The sequence below is a fragment of the Solenopsis invicta genome, chromosome 12, assembly GCF_016802725.1.
Source record: "Solenopsis invicta isolate M01_SB chromosome 12, UNIL_Sinv_3.0, whole genome shotgun sequence".
In the NCBI taxonomy this organism is placed as follows: Eukaryota; Metazoa; Arthropoda; class Insecta; order Hymenoptera; family Formicidae; genus Solenopsis; species Solenopsis invicta.
Window position 1 is genome coordinate 8,827,147 of NC_052675.1, and position 22,977 is coordinate 8,850,123.

The following is a 22,977-nucleotide window of genomic DNA, read 5'->3' on the forward strand; positions in this document are numbered from 1 at the left end:
GCTTGTAAATATTTGTAAATTCATCTAGAAAATTATTGAGCACTGACAATAAGATCTGCTTTCAATCGGTAAAGCCATTATTTAAATGTGTTGCTGCACTTCTCGGTTATATTAGAATAATGTTTATATTCTAAGATTAAATAGTTATTAAAATATTAACTGTCATTAACTTTTTTGACGGAAACATCTTAATTAACATTCTTGAGATCAATATGATCTTCAAAATATTAAATAAAAAAATAAGAACACCAGCGCGTTTGTAAAAAAAAGATAAAAAAAGTTATTCAAATTCTGTTTCGAATTTCTAACAAGAGCATTTGAATGTTTGAAAATTACTTCCACAGATCTTCCCACGATTAACGATAATTCTCTGCATAGCAGTAATTTGCATATAGTTAAAAAGTTGGAGAAATAAACAGAAGCAATTCCATACACCATTCCATTATCAAAAACGTTGTTACAATTAATATTTTAATACAAAACTCCACTTTGTTTTACGCAAATCTAATTATCACACTTGCATCCGACGTTTCACGTTACATCTAATAGTGGATTATCTCGCGTGCTCCAAACAATTCGGTCAAACGCATTGTGCGCCGCTAATTGTTTCGTATGCCCACGCCACGTTACCCGCGAATGGATCTAACTGACGTCCAACGAAAACTCGATTACCACGTTTTCCAACTCGTTCTCTCTGGTAATTCAACTTTCCTCCGGACTTGAAGGACGGTCGGTTAAATAGGTCGTTCGCCGAAGGCGTAAAAGTGAATGTTATCGAATCAAACTTAATAATGAAAGGGAGAATAAATCAAAGAACAACACATCAATCGAAATAACGCGTGAACAGATTCTTTTCCTTTCGACAGACCGTGTGAACAACTGTATTTTTCACGTCCATAAAAACAACAGACATTTCAAAATACCAAAACGATGCTCTTCCTTATATTCGTGGAAACATTAAGCTGTCTAAAGCATAAAAAACGATTTTGTTTTAAATAAATGGTTCCGTTTGAACTGCATGCAATACCGATGAACAAAAAGAATTTTCATTTTAGGTAAACGCGCTTTTATTTAAAAAAAAAAAGAGGTTTTATTTTTGTTTCGAACGAATCGTTTGCATCGCTGCAAGTAAAATGTTTTTGTTACGAGCGAGATCGCTTTTGTCTGTGCTCCACGCGAAGCGATTTTACTTACAAAAAAAAGCAAACACTGATTTTCGTGATTTATCCCTTTTCGCATTTAAAATTTATCCTGTTTAAAAAAAGCAAGCGTAGGATTTTTCAGCACGCCTCGTGCATAAACATGCAGGGTCAGGGGATCAGAGAAGATGGAGTACGCGTTTCCATTACTAATCTAGTTTTGATGACTGAAATTTGCATCGTTTATCTAAGAAGAAAATCTTCTTTTTCATGGGAAACTAGATACCAACACGGGACTCCGAGGGCTCCCGAACGGCCATTATAATCACAATGCTATGCCACCGGGTACTGATGCAACCAGAAATTTAATTATCATTTTAGATGGCGCAGGAAGCAATTATCGGAAATTTAGTTTGCGATCGCGAGCAGAATTTTGTTAGAGAAACGGCAGTACTGCTTCGACCACTATTCTCAACGTCGCTAGGGAAGAGCGAGCTCATTAGAATCCCTTTTTCACGATTACTTCGGCGAGCATGCGCCTCTTCTGCTTCTTCAACGCGAGTCAAATAAAATTGACTTCACGTGTACGTATAAAGATCAAAATCACCTCAAGATAAATTTACGTAAGCATTTTGCGTGAATTAGACAACAAAAAAATTGTCAAAAAAGAATCGTTATTTAGAGTAAATCTTCAACATTAAACATCTGTAGCTTACAACGGGTAATTAAGCTATTTAATAATTGCACTTAATGACTGAGCGAAAATCTGGTAAAAGAATCTATTTAAAATTAAATAAAATATAAACATTACGCGATGCGCTCGCGCGTATTTGTGCGTTTTAATTAATTTGCCAAATGGTACATAGGATGGGATGGGAAATGTAAACAGACTTGTTATTGCTTGGCAACAAATTAGATTTAAAATTTTTTTAATCATAAAATTTGTTAACAAATTGAATATCGAACGTTGATCAATCATTTTTTAATAAATACGGATAGCCGTACATTTATTTTTCTTTTAAAGAAATGTGCTTTTAAAATATTCCATTCGACGCCGAGAAGGCGGTGGTGGGGGGGCGTATATTAAGAGGTGTTATGTGAAACGTTCGCTTTATTGACAAATTTTGAATAAATACACGCGTTTCTATATTCCCTTCAAATTCCGCACAGGAATATACATCATAAAAAAGCAGCAATCTGTTTTTACTCGATATGACCGATCGATATTGCACGCTTAATCGAGGACATCCTGTGTGCAAATATTAATATAGACATAAATCAAAGCACGCTCGCGCGCGCACTGCACAGATGTGTACGAGTGGCGAATGAAACAGTATTCAGCAAGATAAAACGAGTTGCTATTGTTAACAATCTGGGCCAATTATGGCGTAATCTCGAGTTCTTTGAGTGCGCTAATTCGAACCAAAGAGAGAGAGAGAGAGAGAGAGAGAGAGAGAAGAAACCGATAAATCGAAGCAAGCATACTTCAGTGAAACAGAGGAAAAATAATTACTGAGGCAAGATTGACTAGAGTGCGCGATTTCCTTTTGTTGTAATTGGCCAAAGTTATAGGGCATGGCGATGCACTAATGAAGACCCCCATAAGAACACCGTTTGCATTGATAAAGCTCCCTTCGCAAATGTTTACATAATCGACGGAATAGGGCCACGTGAGCGCCGGCATGAATAATTTATTTTATTACCAGTAGGCGATTCAAAGTAATGCTCGTAAATGTAAGTGCTTCATAAAAGCGAAGAAGCAACGTCCCAAGTGACGTCGATGGAGGCGAGATTGGTCATGAAAGTCGTATCGTTAGATTTGTCCTGTATTAGATTGTACCGTCCAAAGTCGGTCTTCGTTTCACGTTTCGATTCGAAAGGGCAAATCAAATCGAACATTGAAGAAAGAAGGAAAGCTATAAAAAAACTCTCATTTTATTCGGAAAGAATCTTTCCTTAAATTTAATATTTATCACACTTTCAACAATTATCGCTATGTCCAAGTTATTTCAAGTCGAAATAAAGCTAAATCATCGATCACGAGATTAGATTCTGTTCTTGATTATATGTGCTTCAATTTAATCTTATTCTACAAACTTAACCTGTTGAGGTCACACTTCCAAATAATAACATAACGATTACATGAGGTCCACTGAACAAAATCAGTCGCCACTTGCCAGCTTTTTGATATTTCGTTGCAAAAATTTTACTGGACATACCTTGAGGTCTGTTCTTTAACATCCAATAATTTTTTTTTAACTTAAAATTTAACTTAATGAAAACATTCAAATAAAATAAACTGCAAAATTTGACTTTTTTTACAAAAATATTCATACAATTTTTAATTTTTAAGATAATTCAACAAAAATTTAGAGGTGTATTCTCAAGATAGTGTATTTTCAGATAAATTTAACATAATAAAAAAATTTAAAAAAAAATGCAAAATTTGACTTTTGTTACAAAAATATTCATAAAATTTTTAATTTTGTAGATAATTCAACAAAAATTTAGGGGTGCATTCTCACGATAGTATACTTTCAGATAAAAATTAGTTTCATAAAAAATAGAAGATTGTTCGATTTTGAATGGTCTGTGTACCCTCAAAGTTAGCGTGGGGTCTTTTGGACCTCTAGTGATCTCAACGGGTTAATGGAAGGATAATACATTTAACAAACAATAATCTAAATAACTCTTGAGATTTTCAAAATAAAGAATTACAACCAAGGCTATTAAGAGTCCAAAAGTATAATACATTTCTCATAAAAATAAATACTTTGATACAATATTATTCATTATTTTCTTCTTCTACATTTTCTCCCCCCCCCCTCCCTCTATCGCATTTCTTTCATTCTTCCGTGATCTCGCACATTTACTGCTCCATCCGTTACGCAATTAAGCTTCATAGAGGAGATTAAGGGATAGGTGACTTGAAAAAAACCCGCCAACGTTGCAGTGGACGTATTTTTATTAGGAAAGGTCGTCGCGGGTGATCAAATGCCTAATGGAGTTTTCCACGACCGAGCGAGGATGAAAGTATCGCGCGGACGATGTTATTGGGTTTCGAGTTTCACTCGAAGAGATTCCGCTGTTAGATGCTTGATGCGCCTAACTAGGCATCTCGCAGGGAATTTACTTAAAATGTAAACCAAGTTCGAATTGGAACTCTCGCGTGCGCGCGAAACCGCGCTGTGAAAGAAAATTAATCCCATCAGTTTAAACTCGGCTCAAGTTTCGCGCGTTGGTACTCGGAACGAATTATTATCTTTCACTAACTTTGTCCGCCCTCTTTCCCCGTCACTAATCTATGTCGCTTACAGGTTTTAGAATTTTTAACGGAAGTTCTCATAGAGGAAGACGATCATCGATGCTTGTAACGTCCCTTGCAAAATATCTCCTGCAATTTGCCTTGCAAAATATTTATACGGAGGATTAGGTGTCAGCGACAAGCGTTGCAAGAGTTATGAGCGAGATCACGATGCGACGTTGGAGGGTGCAGACGACGCCTTCGGCCTCAGACGAGACTGAAAGAGACTTTAAGGTTGACGGAAATGAGGCACCGTCGCTCGGTGCCGCGATAAGATCTCGACGCGAACGTCGTTCGAGGGTAATTCCCCTTCCCGTAAAAATGGAGGAACGCGGCGTAGGGATAAGCCGCGCGGTTATTGAAGTTCCTTATATACAAGGTTGTCGGAACTCTGGATACGTACTGGATTGTATCTTACTGGCAAACAAATTTTCGCTCCTTCCATTTTCTTTTAATATCTCCTCTTGCACTGTAAATACATCTCGCCTGTAAATATAATATATTCCACAATTCTTTCTTTCCCGAGAATGAAAAAAGAAATGGTAGGATTAAGAGCAAAGTCTTGCGTTTCTCGTTACTAAAATTCGGTGCAAATGCGAACAGCGGAACTGCACTCGATATCTAAATCTGTTTAAATAAAGCGCTTCGACGCTTCGCCGTTATCGGGCACGGTCAATAACGCGTGGTCGTTCAAGAAGAGCTTCGTTCGCCCCGACCGGAGATGCACAAAAAATTCTAGGCTAGCAATATATTTTCGTCTTTCGCCCCGCTCTTTTTTTTCTGATTCTAAGGGCTGGCGGATCGAAAACGTTCATTTTTGCATCATTGTTACTCGGACGTTTCTTGAGTGAAAATCTTCTCGTTTGACGTGCACGCTATACTCGAAGAAAGAACGATCAATTCCTCGTGGTTGCAGAAACGGAAGCCAAACGAATACCGAGCTAGATACGACCACGAGTTTCCTGGTGGCGAGTCTCTCTCAGGTCAGTGTTCGTCTGAAGATCGCAAGTATCTTACAGACATGTTCTGAATAATTTGATTTTTCTTGTTATTAATAGAAATTTAGCTACCATTTAATTATTTATATTTTCGTCATTAATCGCAAAACCTTTAATAAGTTACACTTGTTGACTTGATCACATTTCTTTCGACGCTGCCTTTCCACGAAACAACTGTTAAGTTCAAATAAGATCATTTTTTAACAAAATCTTCAACGAGGTCAAAAAGAATAAAGAGTAAATTAAACATTTTTTTGTTGATTGACACAACGATAAATTTGAAGATTAAATAATCGATTGTAAAAAAAACAGCGAAAATAATTAAAAGATTTAACAGTGTCCAGAAACTAATTAGAAATGGGAGGAGGTGGTCTTTCAGGTTCACTTTTCGATTCACAGGAGATGTTTCAAAGAGACATGGCGAAAACGACAATCATTGTTTTGTTACCATTCGTGCGATTAATCGCAGTGGTGATACAGCGGCGACACGCACAGAGGAAAGAGAGACAGCTACGTGATCTCTTTCATTTCGGACCTATTGTTCTTTGGTCTCCGCTCTTTCGTCTTTCTTGTCCCCATTCTGCTCTCATTCTGTTTTGTTTCGTTCCTGCTTGCTCCCTCCCACCCTTATTTCGATGCACGTACTACCCTTCTGTTACTTTGACCAAACAGAGTTCGTTTTAACTGAGCCTCATTGGAACAAACCTGTCACGTCATTTCATCCCCACCGCAAGTGCTTATAGCGAATTTTTAATTGTCCAAAAACCGAGTTAATGAATCGCAGTTATCTTCATAATGTAACATGATTTAATTCTGAAGGGATTGAAACTGACATGACGATATTATTTACGTTATTAGTAGGGTAAAGTCGCCTATTATGAGATACCTTTCTTTAGTGGCTTATAATTTATTTAATTTATATCATTAACTTCAATTTTTATTATATCCAAATTATAGTGAATATATTTAAGTTTCATCGCCAAAAAATCAGCAACCGATAATAGTTATACTTTATTGTATATGAAATTTTTTTATCAAAATTGCCGATAATTAAAAAAAGAGTTTCTAATAAATAAAAAGGTTTTTTTTATATGAGATGAATCTTATCAACTTGGACCTCACTAGGTTCAAATTAGGCTCCAGACTGAAAATCTAGTTGACCAATCAAATGGCTCTTTTAATACTCAAAACTTTTGTACGTAACATTTTTCTCCAAAATCTATTCTCTTCGATATTTTTAAGTCTCAATGCTAATGCTGAGGGCCATAACTTTCAAGCCTCATAATTCGAAGGTCCTCAATGAAAAACTTTATCACAGCATTTTGGAAAGCTCTCGAAGTCAGAATATGCAATAATAAATGGGGATCTTGAGTCTTATATTATGAGTTCCACACTTTGCGATTTCACGATCACCAAATCTAATATTTATAATTAAACAAATCCCGTCACATCCCGTATTTTTCTATTAATACGATTTGACTCTGTCACTACATGCAAAAATTATTATCAAATATTTGTTCATTTTATAATAAACAAGGTTTAAAAACTCATCTCAATAAACCTTGACAACATCCAATTTAAAAAAAAAAATTGTTTTCAACGACTGCACGCGTGATCTAATAATAAATTTCCTACTAAATATGTTTCACCCCAAGAGTAATAATTAAACTTACGATGGTACTAACCTCGTTTATTAATGTAGCAGAACCTTGCTGCCTCATATTAGGAACCTATACCATAATGGGCGACTTTACCCTGCGTATCGGACGTACGAAGATGAAGACCTCGCCAGTTTTAGATTTTACAACGACGACGCTATATACGTAATTTCATGCTGGTTATCGTCGAATCCTTCTGGGATTAACCGGGATAGGTAATCTAACATCTCGCTTTTAGAGGCCCACCGCGTTCTCTCGCATGAGCGAGCAGATCCGTAATTGGACGAAACCCATTGCCTGGATATGATGGATCCTGCGGGTTCTGGTCCGGCGATTATTAATATCGCGGTCACCGAAATTGATTCGTTACTGGGAACCAATGACGTCGTCATACAAAACAACCGCATCTGCCTTTCTGCTAAATGGTCGAGCGGTTTCTTTCGCATACGATCATTACGAGCCGATCCCGAAGGCAGCGTGAATTCCAAGATGTCTTGTTGAAAAATGTAACGAAATCTTGATTCCAAGACGAATAGTCAACGTTTATTATTATATTATTGATGAAAATCGTCTAAACCAAATTAATGATCCGCATTACGATTAAATTTCAACGTTCGGATTAATCAATTTTCCAAAATTGTCCGGGAAACCGCAACGGAATCAAGCGCTATCCATTCGAAACGAAGCATAAAATTGTTTACGGTCCGTCATTGTTTGTCAACGATTTGATAATTGTGGAAATTTAATTCGTCCCATTAAGCGCCTCCCATGCATATGCATACCGAGTGCAACCGAGTAGCCGCTCGCATACGCGTACAGATGTGGGAAAAGGGTGACAAAGATAACCTCCCCATCGAAATTTGGTAGTTAACTGTATTTGCAGAAACCTGACAATTTTCCGAATTTAAACAAGATATGGATCTAAAGATGTACACAAAAAGAAACGGTTTTGTTAAAATATCTAAAAATTGAGTTGGATACAAATCTGAAAATAATTTTGCTAGGCCATCAAAATAATCACGTTGAACTGAATTGCTAGAATGTGAAAAATTTGACTCGACCTCGTTTATCGTTTAAATTTCTATTGTTAAATATTTCGAGCCTGAGTATAATTAATGTGAAAAATTGTTTGCAGCATTGCCAGTGCTGCCATCAAGACAGTGGCTAAAAAAAAGTGAAATAGTGATCACGTTTAGACAGAAAAAGTGACAAATAGTTATTTTTCAGGTATTAAATAGTAACTAAAAGTGATACTTTTTATCAAATTTTCAGCATAATTAAGACCATTTGAGCAAAAAAAAAACTCTTATTTTTCGGGGTCTACTTTTGTATAGTTTAACAAGTAGCAAAAGTTTTCCATGGTATGATTTGAAAATTTATAATAAAGAAAAAGCAGAGACAAGCTTAAACAACAAAATAACAATACGATACATTTTTGTTGCAGTTTTATTAGAAAATATAAATATTAAACATAATAAAATAAAGATCAAACAAAAGGCTAAGATATATTAAACAAAATAAAATAGTTATAATAATAAAAAATAAACATTATTATTATCTAGATAATAACAAGAATAACTACATTCATTGGGTAATAAAAAATACATTTTTAAAAATAAAAAAACAAAAAAAGAAATTTTGAAAGATAACTGTGGATAGTGTAGATGTTGATAACGAATTTGATTGGAGACCGTAGAAGACTTAGAGTCCCCAAAATAAAAATCTGCCATAAGACAGTTTTGATTGGTTCATCAATAAACCACTCCTGCACATATTTTGCAAATTTCACGTCGAGTCCGGACAAAAAAGGTGATAATAGTAACCCTTTTTGGACAATAATGATATTTCAGTGACTTGTAAAAAAAAAGTAACAAAAAGTGACTTCAGTAGCGCTGAGCATTGCTCATTATGCTCGAACATCCGTCACAATTATTTTAATAGTCTAATGAAACAATTTTCAGATCTGTATCCCATCTAAATATTTAGATACTTGCACAAAATCGCTCTTTCCGCGTATACGATATAAGTATCTTCTATCTCGGAGCATTTACGTTACACCGCTTCCAAAATAAACGACCTCTTTGCTCTTCCTTCCCACGAGCCTCTCCCGCAGCCGGTCCCTCGCTGAAATAATTAAAACGGCATTTATTCCCGTTGTGCTGCCCTATTCCGGGTGGTAATTGACATTGACTGTTATCGTCGCGTTAACGCCGTCGAAAGTTCACCTTGGAGATGAAAGTTTGCGAGATAACTCGCCGCGGCGTGCCGCATTTAATTGCAAATTTTCCTAGTTAGCGCCAACGCGCGCGTTGTCTGCCTCCTGACGCGCAATCTTGCGAGATTCGATCAAGAACATAACTCGCTAACTACACAAATGTGATGGAGAGAGAGAGAGAGAGAGAGAAAAGAAAACTTTCTCTCTCTCTCTCTTTACTAAAATAAGTTATAATTTACGCTTCCGGGATTATATCGAAGCGTTCGGTAAACAACGTTTTGCCCCCGCGGAATGGTTGGAGCGCGGTAAGACGGTTCCGATCAATATCCGATGTCGGATTGACGCGGAAAGTGCTGGAAAACGTGGAAAAGCTCGAAAATATACTGTTAACATGGGAGAAGGGGGGGAACGGGGGGTATTCCGCGGGATACCGCAGACATAATATAATGGCAGCGGATGTTTCGGGGAAAATGAAGAGGAGATTCCGCGCGTCTCCGAGCGTTGAATCCAGACGTGGCGTTCGATGGCGGATTAAACTGACAGTCGGAATGGCATTAGCGGATACGTCGTTATTCAGGCTCAGCGGTACTTACGTCTCGTCATTACCGCCGCGGGAATCTCGTAACCGGGGCCGACGCGCGCGCAACGGAGCGAAGGGAGAACGAGGGAGGGAGGGCGAGAGCTGAACCGGCGCGATTCAATAGCCAGGCGACAATCGCGAGTCTGTCACAACGTTGCCTGGGAAATTGTGACAATGTAATAAGATTAATAAGTGATAAGGGAGCTGTCCGTGTCGCCGGGTTCATTGTCGAGCCAGCGCATTGAGATACTTGGACGGGCACAATCGCCCCGCGTTTGTACAGAGTTAAGACGTAATGAAATTTGACTCGCGCCAAGAGTTGCCGCGCGCACGCACGCACACGTATCCAGTTGCCAATTGACGTTTGCCATTTAAACGTGTACCAAACTGATACCCGACGAATTTGCTCCTCGTCTTGGCGACGATCGGCACGCCGTGCAACGGCGGCGATAAGGAAAGGACGGTCGGCTTGTTTCGCGCTCGTATCTTTCCCGTCGTGCACAACTTCACCGGCGACGACGACGACGCTCCCGGTGAATGCCGCCGGATCATATTTCATTCCCCGCGGAAACTGCGAAGCGGCACTTTCCGATGAATTCCAATCCAGTACACCCGCGATACGCGCGCGCGCAGAATGCTCGCTCTTGCATAAACTATCATCCCGTATCTTTACATATGTTCTCGGCTGCATCCACGGTACCGTATCCCGGCTTTAACTCTCATCCCGAGGAATCCGATCGCGTTATTAAATTCTCTCGTAGTTTCTCATTTTAGTAACACACACAAAAAAAAAACGATAAGTACACACACGCACGTACCACGCGCGCACGTACGCGTCATATTTGTGCAATAACGTTGCATCGATGAAGAGAAATTCGGTTGTTTACAATCGCCTTTTACAAATGGAACAAGTGTAGGATATAATTGCGGGATTCCGTGCAAAATAATCAGCGGCACGACGCGAATAGTCGGCAGAGATGAATCAGAAACTGCGAAAACAAGCGAAATGGGAGATTATCGAGTTTGAACAGCGCTGATACTTTGACATTTCGATTTTCATTAAGAAAACATCAGCGCCAAATCGGTTAAAGAGACCATCGATAAGTTTAGACGGAAGGATAATACCCTGTACCAAAGTTATCGATAAGAGGGGGATTTATTTTATATATATATACATATATACACGCGGTTGCGCACGCCCCATCCCCGTCATCCTGTAACAATATTGAAATTGTTCCAGGCATTTCGCGTCGGATAAACGGACCACTTTTCCAAACATCATCTTCGAGCATCTGCCACAAGACTTTGCCCTTCGAGTTCGCAGCTGGTGATAATCCCAGCGAACATCCGCGCGCTCGCGAGGGGCGAAGCTTCGCGAGGCTACGTCCGTCGTGCGCCGCGGCAAGGCTGTTCGGAAAAAAGACGAAACGGAGGAGAAGAGGTAATGGAAGACACAGAAAGAAGGTCGGGAGGTTCGCGAAAAAGATCTCGGCGCTTTCCGACCTCGGACTGGTTTTGACTTGGATATCGGGGCCGAGGACTTGGGTTTATCTCTCGCGGCGAAGGATGGGAGGATGGATGGAAGGGTGGGTGAGAGCGAGGACTGAAGGCGGAAAATTCGGCGGTGGGAAATGAAGATGCCTCTAGCTGTCTATAATGCTTCGGCTGAGACGACAAAGTGGAGGTCTCGGAAATCGAAAAGTCGAAGGCGAGGGTGCGAACGACCGCGTATTGATTCATGGAGGGGAAACGCGCGCCGCGCCACGTTATTATTTACGAGTTGCAACAAAAAAAAAATCCTTCCGCGAAACGCCCATGTTCAATTTTCACGCGTAACTTTATATGAAACAGCAATTCAACAGAATCAAGCGAAATTCAATCAATTAATCAAGCGAGAAGCTAAATGTAAAATATGAGAGCGAGGCGTCGCCGCTGCAAAAACCCCAATTGAAAAGGCAAAATATATTTAATTGTAGAGTGTCAATTATATTAAAATTTATTTCGCGAAATGCAGATGTAAATTAATCTCAATAAAAATACGAATGAATTTTCAAGGAAATTTCCAAGATTAGGTGTACAATATTTCACACCAAATTTTTTTATGAAGCGGCGAGTGGTTTAAAAAAAAAAAAAAATCGCGCATCTTTTTTACCTCCTCTTTCCGTTTTCAAGACAAAAATCGAAAATGACAGTTTCAAATGTTTCCTGAGGAATCTTCGTTTTATTATGTCGAATAGAACTTGCATCCTTTTACCATTTTCTCCGTTTTAATATGAGCGTGAATTTTTGACTGCTGAAACAATGCAATTACAAGGACAGCACGATTGTTTTAATTGCAATTAGTACGTGCGCCGGTCACTGTTTTTGATGTTATCGCGGAAATACCAGTAATTATGTAAAATATTATCGGCGCAATTTACGCGTACCGGAGCTTTAGCTCTCAACGCTTGTTAGCACGATTCAGTTTAACGTAGGTACTTCGCACACAACACCTCTTGACTATATCGTCTGCAAAGTTCCAGGCACATGCTCGTTACAGGTGAGCAGGGAATGTGGAAAGCCGGGCATTGCCAACCATGTCACGCGAATTATGCTCTCCTACCAGCCATGACATTCCTCGTGAATGTAAATTAATCAATTTAATCCTTAACCGAGTGCTCTGACCGTGGAGCACTCGCAATTAGCCGTTATAGCTCTTATTGTTATTAAAAAAGAAAAATCGCAGTTTTTTATTTCACAATAAATATCAAATCTTCATTTCGACGACGACGACGACGACGACGCGAATTATTATTGGACGGGGCATTTATGGGATGAAGAGAGAGATCTCTCTCGCATAAGCGCTGAGTTTCAGTTTTATCTCTCCGCCTCCCATCGATGTTTGTAAGTTGAACTTTTACGAACACCTCTGCTCTTCGGTATATATCTAAAAATTTAAGAAACTCGCGATCAAACGTTCTCTCGTTCTTTCAGTGATATGCTTTCGTAATCGGGTTTTCGCAGTAGCCTGGTTTCGCGCGATAACGTTGCTCAAAGAGATTCGATTTTGGCGCACCATACATTCCTTCGATCCCTGTCTCTCGCACTCCTCTTTTATTCGTAGAAGTCCGGTTCATAGGAGAATCGTGAAAGGCGAAATAATGGAATCGAAATCGACTCCGACTCTTCCGCCGATTTCTAAGAGGCGGAAAAACAAATAACGGCGGCCAAATAATTTCGCCATTTATTTTAAATCGTATCTGTTGCATACATTATCCGAATTTACACGCTGAGAAAATCAAAATAATCTTTTGCTTCCGGACAGCGAAAGGTAATCAAAAGTAATGACATACAAACATTACATGATCAGCAATTAACTTCCGTTGAACACTGGGGTTCGAATCATTAATCGTTGTTGATCAAAAGCGTCATAGTTTGTCTGCGATTAGATTCGCCTCATGTACGTCGAGAGGAAAGAAGAAGAGAAGGAAGAAGTAAAAATTGAATGAAGCACGACGAGACTAACGTAAAACAATTCACAAAAAATAAAAAAATAAAAAAAAAATAACAGTTCAAATTTCACCCTTCATTCGTATCGCTTGACAGATTTCCAAACGAGCAAACAAGTGAAAATGTCGCTTATTGAAAATTTCGTATACTACGCGCAAAGTAAAAAAAAATTCTTTCTCCTTTCGGGATTGAAAACCTACAGCGTTCGAGCAAGCACGAGGAACAGCCCGGTGCTGACACATCGGTGGTTTCCATAGAATACGAAAAGAATGATACACTTGGCTGTTGGAACTACTAAAGTTTGAAGGATAATTTGAACTCGGGGAAACCGTTTCTCTTGGCCGTAAAGATAGATTACCTCGACTAACTTGATCAACTATGTGCTTCTCATTAGTCGAAGCCACAGTCGCAGTCAGCGGCGAAGGTTAGCAGTTACCGGCGCGTATTTTGGTAAAGAGCTTGTTTTTGAAAGGGACTCTACGAAGGGATTCTCGCGTGGTTGGCCCCGAGCGGTTCCGTGGAAACGAAACTGGTTACAAATCATCAAACGTTACGGGCACCCCTCGAAGCCGTTGCGCATTCAATTCCGGAGCCAGTCGTTGTCAAATCCGTCGATTTTCCCTGTCCCCTCGCGCACGGGCGTCTCGCCGGTGTCGGGAAGGGTTCCGGGGTCCGGGGTCCGGGATCCCGGCGACAAATCACGCGCGACGCCCTTCAAGTTTCGCGAAGCGTACGTAAAATGTACGCGAGATAACCGACTGTCTGCTCGAGTCTGCCTGACGTTTTTATCTGGCAGCCGGTGTCTCCGTGAAACACGGAGAGGATGTCCGAGGATGTTTACGTGAACGCCCTTTTGTCAAAAACCTCTCTCCCTCACTCGCTCTTTCCCCGAAATCATGCCCCATTCTTGCAGCGTTATCGCGCCTAGTGGTCACTCTCTTTCCCGCGTACCCTCACGTTTAGCTTCCTTTCAATGTACAACGGAACTCGCAGTGAATTTAATATTATTGATTGCGTTTACGAGTGGGCAACACGGCGGTGCAAACGTTTACTCAAATATATTAATTCAGAAATTTATTTACTAAGTTATTAAATACTTTTTCCATTCATCGTATTGGAACTATCGATTCAAATTGACGAAATCAAAAAGTTGAAAATCAATTTCAATGGAAAGCACTTTCCTCTCTCTTTGGGTCATTGACTTGCTTATTGTTTCGCAATATGCGCGCACACACACGCACACACACGCACACACACACACACACACACACACACACACACACACATTGTGCACGCTGTTATATCGAAAGTATGAAGTACAGTGAAAGTTTCAAGATTGAAAATTCGTTGCTACTAGAAAACGAACGAGATGAGTAAATCAACAAAGTTCGTTGCGTACTATACACGCCGTTATGTTATGAAGTTTATAGACGGGAAGAGAGAAAAGGTGCGAAAGAGAGAGAAAGAGAGACGGTTGTTGGCGTATATACTAACTTCTCAAATAGATGCCGGCCGGCAAAGCCCAAGCAAGCACTTTCTCACAGCGCATGTAGAATAGATCGCAGTTTCCCTCCTTCTTTTCTTATTTCGGCGTTAAGAATCCTTCCGGATCAGGAAATGGGATGCCTCTTGTCGCGACGGCGTGAAAGTCGCCGTGAAACTTTGAATTTGCAATTTACCTCCGGAAGGAGGTCTTCCTCCCCTCCCCCCTCCCCCCTCCCCCTCGGTCGCTCTACCTCCTGCGAAGCGAATTCGAATTTGTACAAGAAAGATTTGCCGTGTAAACAGAATTACGAACTCCGCCCGGGCGCGCGGATATGCGATGACGCGACGGGTTTTTCCTGCTTCGCTTACGTCGCGCGAATTTTCTAGATAAATTTTACGTCGCACGGAAGGAAGCATTGGCTAAGGCGTAAAAATCGGTATCAAAGAGAATTCGCGAATAAACAAACACAATTATAATTATGGTAATGATCGTCGCTGCTGTGTTCATTTCTTTTTAACGCAACGATGTCTCTTCGTTTCTCCAGTTTTGTAAGTAATTTCTCGTTACAACGCTAACTGTATTTGGTCGACATACATATTGAATAAGCTTTCACGCTATTATATTTTCATTGGGGATAGATATTAAATTGATGACCCACGTTATGATCTATGATTGCAGTAACGGGAACCTGATAACGTTTAACATTATAATTACATCTTGATACGTGGCCCGCGAAAGAGCAATATGATCAGTATGTTATAGACCCGACATATGTATAAAAGATATAGGGTAATATGTATAGGCGAAGCTATATATATTACATGCGAGGATGGAGTGGCTGTAGCGGCTAACGCTGAATACTCTCCAAACTTTCAAGAATTTCATCGCTTAATTAATACAGGCGAGTTACGTTGCGCGAAATACCTCGTTTATCTTCACAATTACAGCTTTGTATCAATGTTCACGAGATAAAGTTACGAATAAAACGCAAGCTGCGCGCTTATTGAAATTAATATGCAGAAAGAAGACAAATCCAAACTGTAAACGATATTTCGCGCTTGAAAGAAGACGCGACGAGTGACGAGTCGGTTAGAAAATTCAGTTTTAGAGAGCGGGGCTTTTAACGGGTCATTTTAACCGATCGCGATTGCAATTTAATTTCAAGATGCGATGCGATGCGATAAAGTGGTTTCACGGATTGCGTATTGCAATGTCAGGTGGAGGATCATCGGTGGGGAGATCGGATGCCGCAGCATCCGAGCTCCCGAGAATTCCATTGCCTGATTGATATGTGTCAAGCCTGCCGCATGCACCATTGCCTCGCGGCCAATACCCGACGGATTGCACACGCCACGTTATAGTCATATCCCCGTATCACGAATCGCATTAAAGCCCCGGCAATCAGATTCGAGCGACGCGCGTGGCCGCGAAACGCGAGCCAAACTAATCGCGATGAATCCCGAAAATCCTGAAAATCCGACGATTTTCCGCGAAATCGGTGTCAACCGCCACTCAATTTCGAACGTGTGCGATGCGGGAAATATCTTTTATTCCTGCTAAAACAGACATAAAAAAGAAAAAAAAGAACCGTAAATCGTTTACGCGACCAAAAAGTATAGTAATGGAAAATCCTCTTTGCGTAAATTGTTTATGCGTTCAACAAAATATAGATTTTGTGTAATCTCTGCATTCATATAAACATGATTGTTTGAAAAGAGACTTGAGAGATGCGTAAGAGATCAAAGTCACACGGAAAGAGCGACGTTGATGAAGTATCCAAGTAATCGTGACAAGCTGCAACAAATTTTGACATTCTACACAGTGAGAAATTGTGCGTTCGTGTTAAAATTTTCTCGCGTTACCACGTTTTTTTGATTACTACTTCAATGTAAAGTTAACACACCATTGACATGTTATTATTTTTATAACATTTTCATGTGTTACATTTATGTCAACTTTATAAATTAACACTTTGTGTATGTCTCTTGGAAATGGAATATTATTTTGAGTACTTTTAACAAAATTATTTCAAATAATCAACGTGATCAATAATCTCGAGTTAATGTGACATTTACTTCATTGTCTTTTAGAATGTTAAAAGTACTCAAAATAATATTCCACTTCTACGAGTTACATTTCTTATGAGTTATTGTAACTGCTCTTCCATGTAGTTTTAAAATAATTTATATGTACGTCACACTTAAAGTCATAATAACATAAATAAATGTGAAGTATTGCGTCAATTAGCATTTTTTATCTGTCAATAAGTGACACAAGGAATAAGAGTTATTTTAGCTTAAAATTTAGAGTGAACTTTCCGGGACATGCAAAAAATGTTAAAATTAGCATTTTATTTTTTACCGTGTAGCAATTCAGCACGAGAGTCCACCATAATCATTTCGACGGCCTAACAAAATTATTTTCAAATCTATACCCCGTGATTAAAATTTTAGATCCCTCACCCGCGTAAGAATAGCAAATAAATCGCGTTGACCCAAAGTTCGATCCGAACTGTCGCGAAATGCGTTCTAAATCGTGCCCTTTGTATCGCGGAATTTCGAAAGGAAGAGTGATGCTTCTCTCGTTTCCCGGCTCGCTATTCCCCGCGACGTTCGCGGGTCGCGGAGCAGAGTAAGCGATCGTCTCTACCGTAACCGGATCCCGATAAACCCCATTACTGCCGTCAACGGCGGCGCGGAGATCGAGGGGGAGAACGATAAAGAGGGCCATTCCTCGAAATCCTCTAATGGCGAGAAAAGTTTACGGCCGGCGGAAATGAAAATCTCGGACGGCAGTATCGACTAGCTCCGCCTCCTCGCTCACCCACTTCTCCCCTGTACGTTACATACGTTACTATGTTTGGGCCACGATGTATGCGCACTTGTACGTGTGTATGTGCATGCACATATGTACCTTACGCAAACACGCCTCTTAGCATCTCGGAGCTGCTTAGCTCCGGGCCAAGAACGATGTATAGATGAGGGGGAAAGGTGAGAGGGGGGAGGGGTGCGAGGAACATAGTCGAGGGTGAGATTGACGTAGGGGTGGGCGTTGACTGCCGAGACTTTTACCTTTCGCCCGGTCTTACACGGTAATTTATTTCGCGGTTCAGTTCCCCTCTCTCTCACTCGCTCCCTCGAGCTTCCACTTTGGCAGGTATTAGAACCGCTGGCTGCGGTTGAGCCGAGTTCGCCCCTTATCAATCGTAGGATCGTCAATTGCAGCTATTGCACCCGGTATGTCATTGTTTAAGGGGCACGGGGTCTTTCTACAATTCTTGCACACACGAGGTCGTTCTCAAAAGAGCAGCGCTACCTGCGCGCTCGTACGGTTTCACATTCAGACCTGGGCGAGAAGGCGCCCGCGCATTCCGCGAGCTCGCCTCTAAATGAAGCCGGTAAAGGGAAAAATTGGAAGATTCAGATTTTTATTTTTCCACCGCTGGCCTCGTTCCTCCATCCATTGTGTCAGCATGCCGCCATTTGCATGGTCAGTGTATAACGGCGAACGGCTGCGGCCGCGCCGCGCCGCGCCGCGTTCGCGTAGATTAATTAATTAGCCCGCGCTTCAAGAATTAAAACCGGAGAGCGCCGACCCTGGAACCTAATAACGAAGCTTTCCGAAACCCGCTAAATTAACATCATCTGAAACAGCTAGATACTTTCGGGCGACATGAATAATTGAGCGTATTTAATTATGGAGAAGTTTACTTTCTCGATTTAAAAAGTGGCAAGGGCGATTTTTAGAGCGTGCAGCCTCGCAGAAAAAGAGAGGGGGCGGGGAGGCTCAGAAAAAGAGAGAGGGCCCTTATAATAGGTATAAATTCAAATCTTATTCTTCGTTTAATATTAAGAGGTTTGCGCGAGAGTTACACAGTCGGACGGATGAAGATTTAATGGCGAGTGACGCGGCGCGAGCGCGGCGGCGCGACGGCGCACGTCTCGACGCGATTCAACCGCTTGATACATTTCAGTTTTCGATTTTCGATGTGCCAATAATGGCGTCGTTCCCGTCGTCTCCCTTTCAGCCCATCCCATTCCGGCTTCGATTCGCTCTAACTAATCCGTAGCAGTAGATGTGCCGACTCGCTCTACCGGCAGCGGCGGCGGCGGCGGCGGCGGCGACTGTATGCGAAAATTGAAATCCGATAAAAAGCCCACTGTAGGTAGTCTGTAATCATGGCGCACGTCCGGGAACGCGACGCGCAACAATATGGACGTTTTTTAATCGAAACTTTAATTACCGTCGCTATCAAGCGTTGCCGAGGCCAATTGAGATAAATTAAATTGCCAAGATGGCGTACACGTCCACGTTATCGGCATATTTCGAGGATTTGCATCCTGCACGGAAAACGTTCAATTATTTATAGCGGTCAACGTGAATTCAATTGAAAAGATTACGGGGGGGGGGGAGGGGGCAGAAACGCTAGACGGGGCGCGGGGCGTCTCTTGGCGCGCGATTTGAGATCGAGGACAATGAGCGCGCGCGTTCGACCTGTCAGTGACAAACATCCACGTCGGTATCGCGTCGCAGTATTAATAAACAATTAGCCGGGATCTATGAGCATGGCGAGGGGGGGGGGGTGAGAGGGGGAGCTTCGAGCGAACGTTGGTCGCTATCCGTCAGCCCGCGGGCAACGTCGAGCAAATAAAGCCGATTAACGCGCCCGGAAATCTATCGGCCGCCGGAAGGCCACCCACCCCCGCTGCTGCGGAACTCATCCAAGAAACGTATCGATTATCTCAGAAATATCGGTTATTCCGGCTATTCTCGTCGCGTGAATAAAAAATTACGATAATTCTTCCTCCCCTCCCCGACGTTCCGATTTCTATTCGGGAAAAACGTTGAGCGCAGAAATTGGATTTTGGGAATATCCGCCTTTAGTTAGGATAATGGGACTTGTTCTCGGTGATCCTCCGTGATATCTCGCGTGCCACGCGCGCGACGTCTATTTCCGCGAGATCCGGTTACTGACCGCAAGCTGTTTCGGAGCAAGCTGTCACGTTTCCGTTCTCGTCCGTCTTCTACCGAAACCGCTGTTTTCGAGTCTCGTCAGATAACCGCCGCCGCGCACGCACCAGCCATGCTTCATGAACCTTTGGTTTACTGATTACTCAATAACTTAATTGCGATAAGCCCTTTCAGATTCACAAACGTTATAAATAACACAGCCACACAAAAAAGAAAAAGTGTCATGTCCGAGAGATTAGACCCATGTATCCCTATGTATTTTGAGACTCTGAAATCGAGTATGACCTCAGAATGGCCCATCAGATCAGGATTTTTTTTACCGGGCGGAATAGTGTAATTTTAAGGAATGTTTGGCAATTTTTTGAAAATAAAAAAATCCTGATCTGATAGCGCAATTCTTAGGTCATATTCGATTTCAGAGCCTCAAAATACATAGGAATACATGGATCTAATTTCTTGGATATGACACTTTTTCTATTTTGTGTGGCTGTGTAATTATATAAATCTGTACCTTGGTGCTGAAAGGGCCAATGTCCAAAATTGCCAAATTCGAGTTTGGCAATTTTTACCATAATAGTGGCTCATTTAGAGTTCATTAATGTATATAATTCGAATTTGGCAATTTTGGATATTGACCCTTTTAGCACCAAGGTACAGAAATATATCTCTTGTTTCCGTCTTACAATAGTCCAAGTCACATTAATCAAGTAATGAAACGACGCAACTTTGCGTTCGCTCAAAACAATACGATTAGAAGAGAGAGAGAGAGAGAGAGAAGAAAAAAAATAGAAAACGAAGCTCATCGCTGTAATAACTGTCGTATAAAGTTAGTTATCTATTATGTTTCGCGTTGCGCCTCGCTTCTTATTTCTCCACAGCGAGTCTCGCGCGAACCGATAAGTGATTTATCGGCTCGTAATTATAGAAGGCGTAATCTGCGTAAACGCTTTTTCCGTTCTGAATCGCCGTCTGATTTGACATATGAAACGCGCGCAATTGCCCGCGCATAGGCGCGATTCAATCCTATTAGCGAGTCACGTGGACGTAGACAAAAGTATTGATCATCGACGAGTTCGGCGGCGGGCCCTCGAGATGCTTTCCCCCCGCCCCTTTCTACTCCCGTTCCCTTTTACTCCTCTCTTCCGTGGCTCCGTCTCTCTCTCTCTCTCGCTCCCTCTCTCTCTCGTTCGTGCGCGATTGCCCCATTGAAATTCCCGACGCTGCATATTAATGCCGCCATATACATCCAGCTGCTAACCGCCCTCTCAGCTTAGTCGCCGAAGGGAGGAAGGGGGTGTATTTCTTCGTCGAGAAGGGCCCCCTCAAGTGTGTCGCCTCACCGGATAATCTTGGTCTGGAATTTTTCGTCAGTCCACAAAATTGCTGTACGAAACGCCAACTGTCTGAAGGCTGACTCGCATCTGCATGTATCGATCTGAAAGTATTTTCCTCTCGATTGCACGCGCGACGCTTTTTATAAGCGTCAAGTCTTGGCTCAAGTCTCATCGAATCAAATGAGATTGTTCGAGCTGCTTCGAATCGATTTAAGACCGCCTACCAATGAAACTCCTCGGTGTTCTATTTCTTTACGTTATTCTTTTGATATGTTTCATTAATATACAAAATATTCGTTATTAAGTATCTTTTGTGATTGCTCCACAAAATTAAAATATTGGTGCTAATCCGCTAAAAACTGTGGAAAAAAAATTTATTTGCGGTTTAACCGCACACTCTGTTATAGTTCCTAATTGCACCTAACTGAAACTTGAATTCCTAATTGCCTTCGCACTTGGTCAAATCGACGAATTTGCAGCCGATAGCCCGTAATTTTGGACACCTTGCAAAGGAATGAGCCACAAGTTGCTCATCCGCAGGCGTTGAAATATTAACGTAATTGCCAACGCGATTTGTTAATTATCGACAGGTGGCGCGCTATAACGACTTTGCTGTACACACCGATTAGAAAGCCGTATAACAGGTGAGAGAAATCAACAATATCGTTAGTTGATACGCTGATTAGAAACTCTAATTACACGTCAACTTCTAGCGACTAATTCATTTTCATTCGTGCGCGAGCGCGCCGTTTTCGTTGAAATTAACGAGAGTTGAAATCGATTTATATGGCAAACAAGGTCGCGAGCGTTCCCAACTAATTACGAACAATTTACCAAAATTTAAAACAGTTTCCTTAAGTTAAAATATATAATTTTGCATGCGAGAGATCAGATTGCATTTCCGATTCAAGAGAACAAAAACCAATTTTGGAATGCTCGAATAGCCGCGATAGATTGAATATTATTGTGTTGAATATACAGTACCGGCCAAAATTATATCACCTTTTGATTATTTTTGAGTATAACTTATTTTAAAAGGCACGAATCTCTATTAAATCATAATATATTTTGATGATAAGTATAACTTACGTAAATAATAACTTTTTATTAAATAATGAAAACAGCAACGTGTGAAACAATTATTTTTATTTAAAATTTCCAAAATATGTAAAATTTTAATCATAAATAATTTTCAGTTATAACAAGTATAAATAATGTGGAATATTAAATTTAACTGCTAAAACTAGGTTATGATGGTAAAATCAATGACTGTGACACAAAAAACAAAAAAAGCACAAAAGTGCAACTATAAAAAAAATTAATAAAAAATTCGAAGATCATAGTATATGTTGTCAAATCTCATTACACTTTATATACAAGCTATATTTTTCATCAAGTGTTTACTATAAAATTTTGAGTGCGTTCTATACACTTTGAAAAAAATTATGCTCCGAAAATCGAAAGATGATATAATTTCGGCCGGTACTGTATGCATTATGCGAGGAAAGAGAAAGAAAAGGAGGGGGAGGGGCAAAGAAGAGACTTGCATAACTGTCGGAATCGAATTATCATCCGTAAATTTAGTTTCACGTTTGATATCTGCTTCGATTTCGAATCCATCTTCCACCGACAAGTTTGGCCACGCCAGCAAAACTGCTCTCGAACTTTGGCGAATTCTCGTTGTTAACTATGGCATGCGAATTGAAATCGACCCTGTAATCCATTCGGCTGTAAAGAAAAATGCGTTTTATTGCCCAAGAGAACTCGATATGGATGCCCATGTATACATACATCAATGTGTGT

At 40.8% G+C, this 22,977-nt stretch overlaps 1 protein-coding gene across 4 annotated transcripts in view; it reads right to left on the reverse strand.

Annotated features, from left to right (window-relative positions):
* Positions 1-22,977, reverse strand: part of LOC105195452 (poly(rC)-binding protein 3) — a 129,483-nt gene that overhangs the window by 46,182 nt on the left and 60,324 nt on the right. The gene's annotated exons all lie outside the window — the stretch shown is intronic.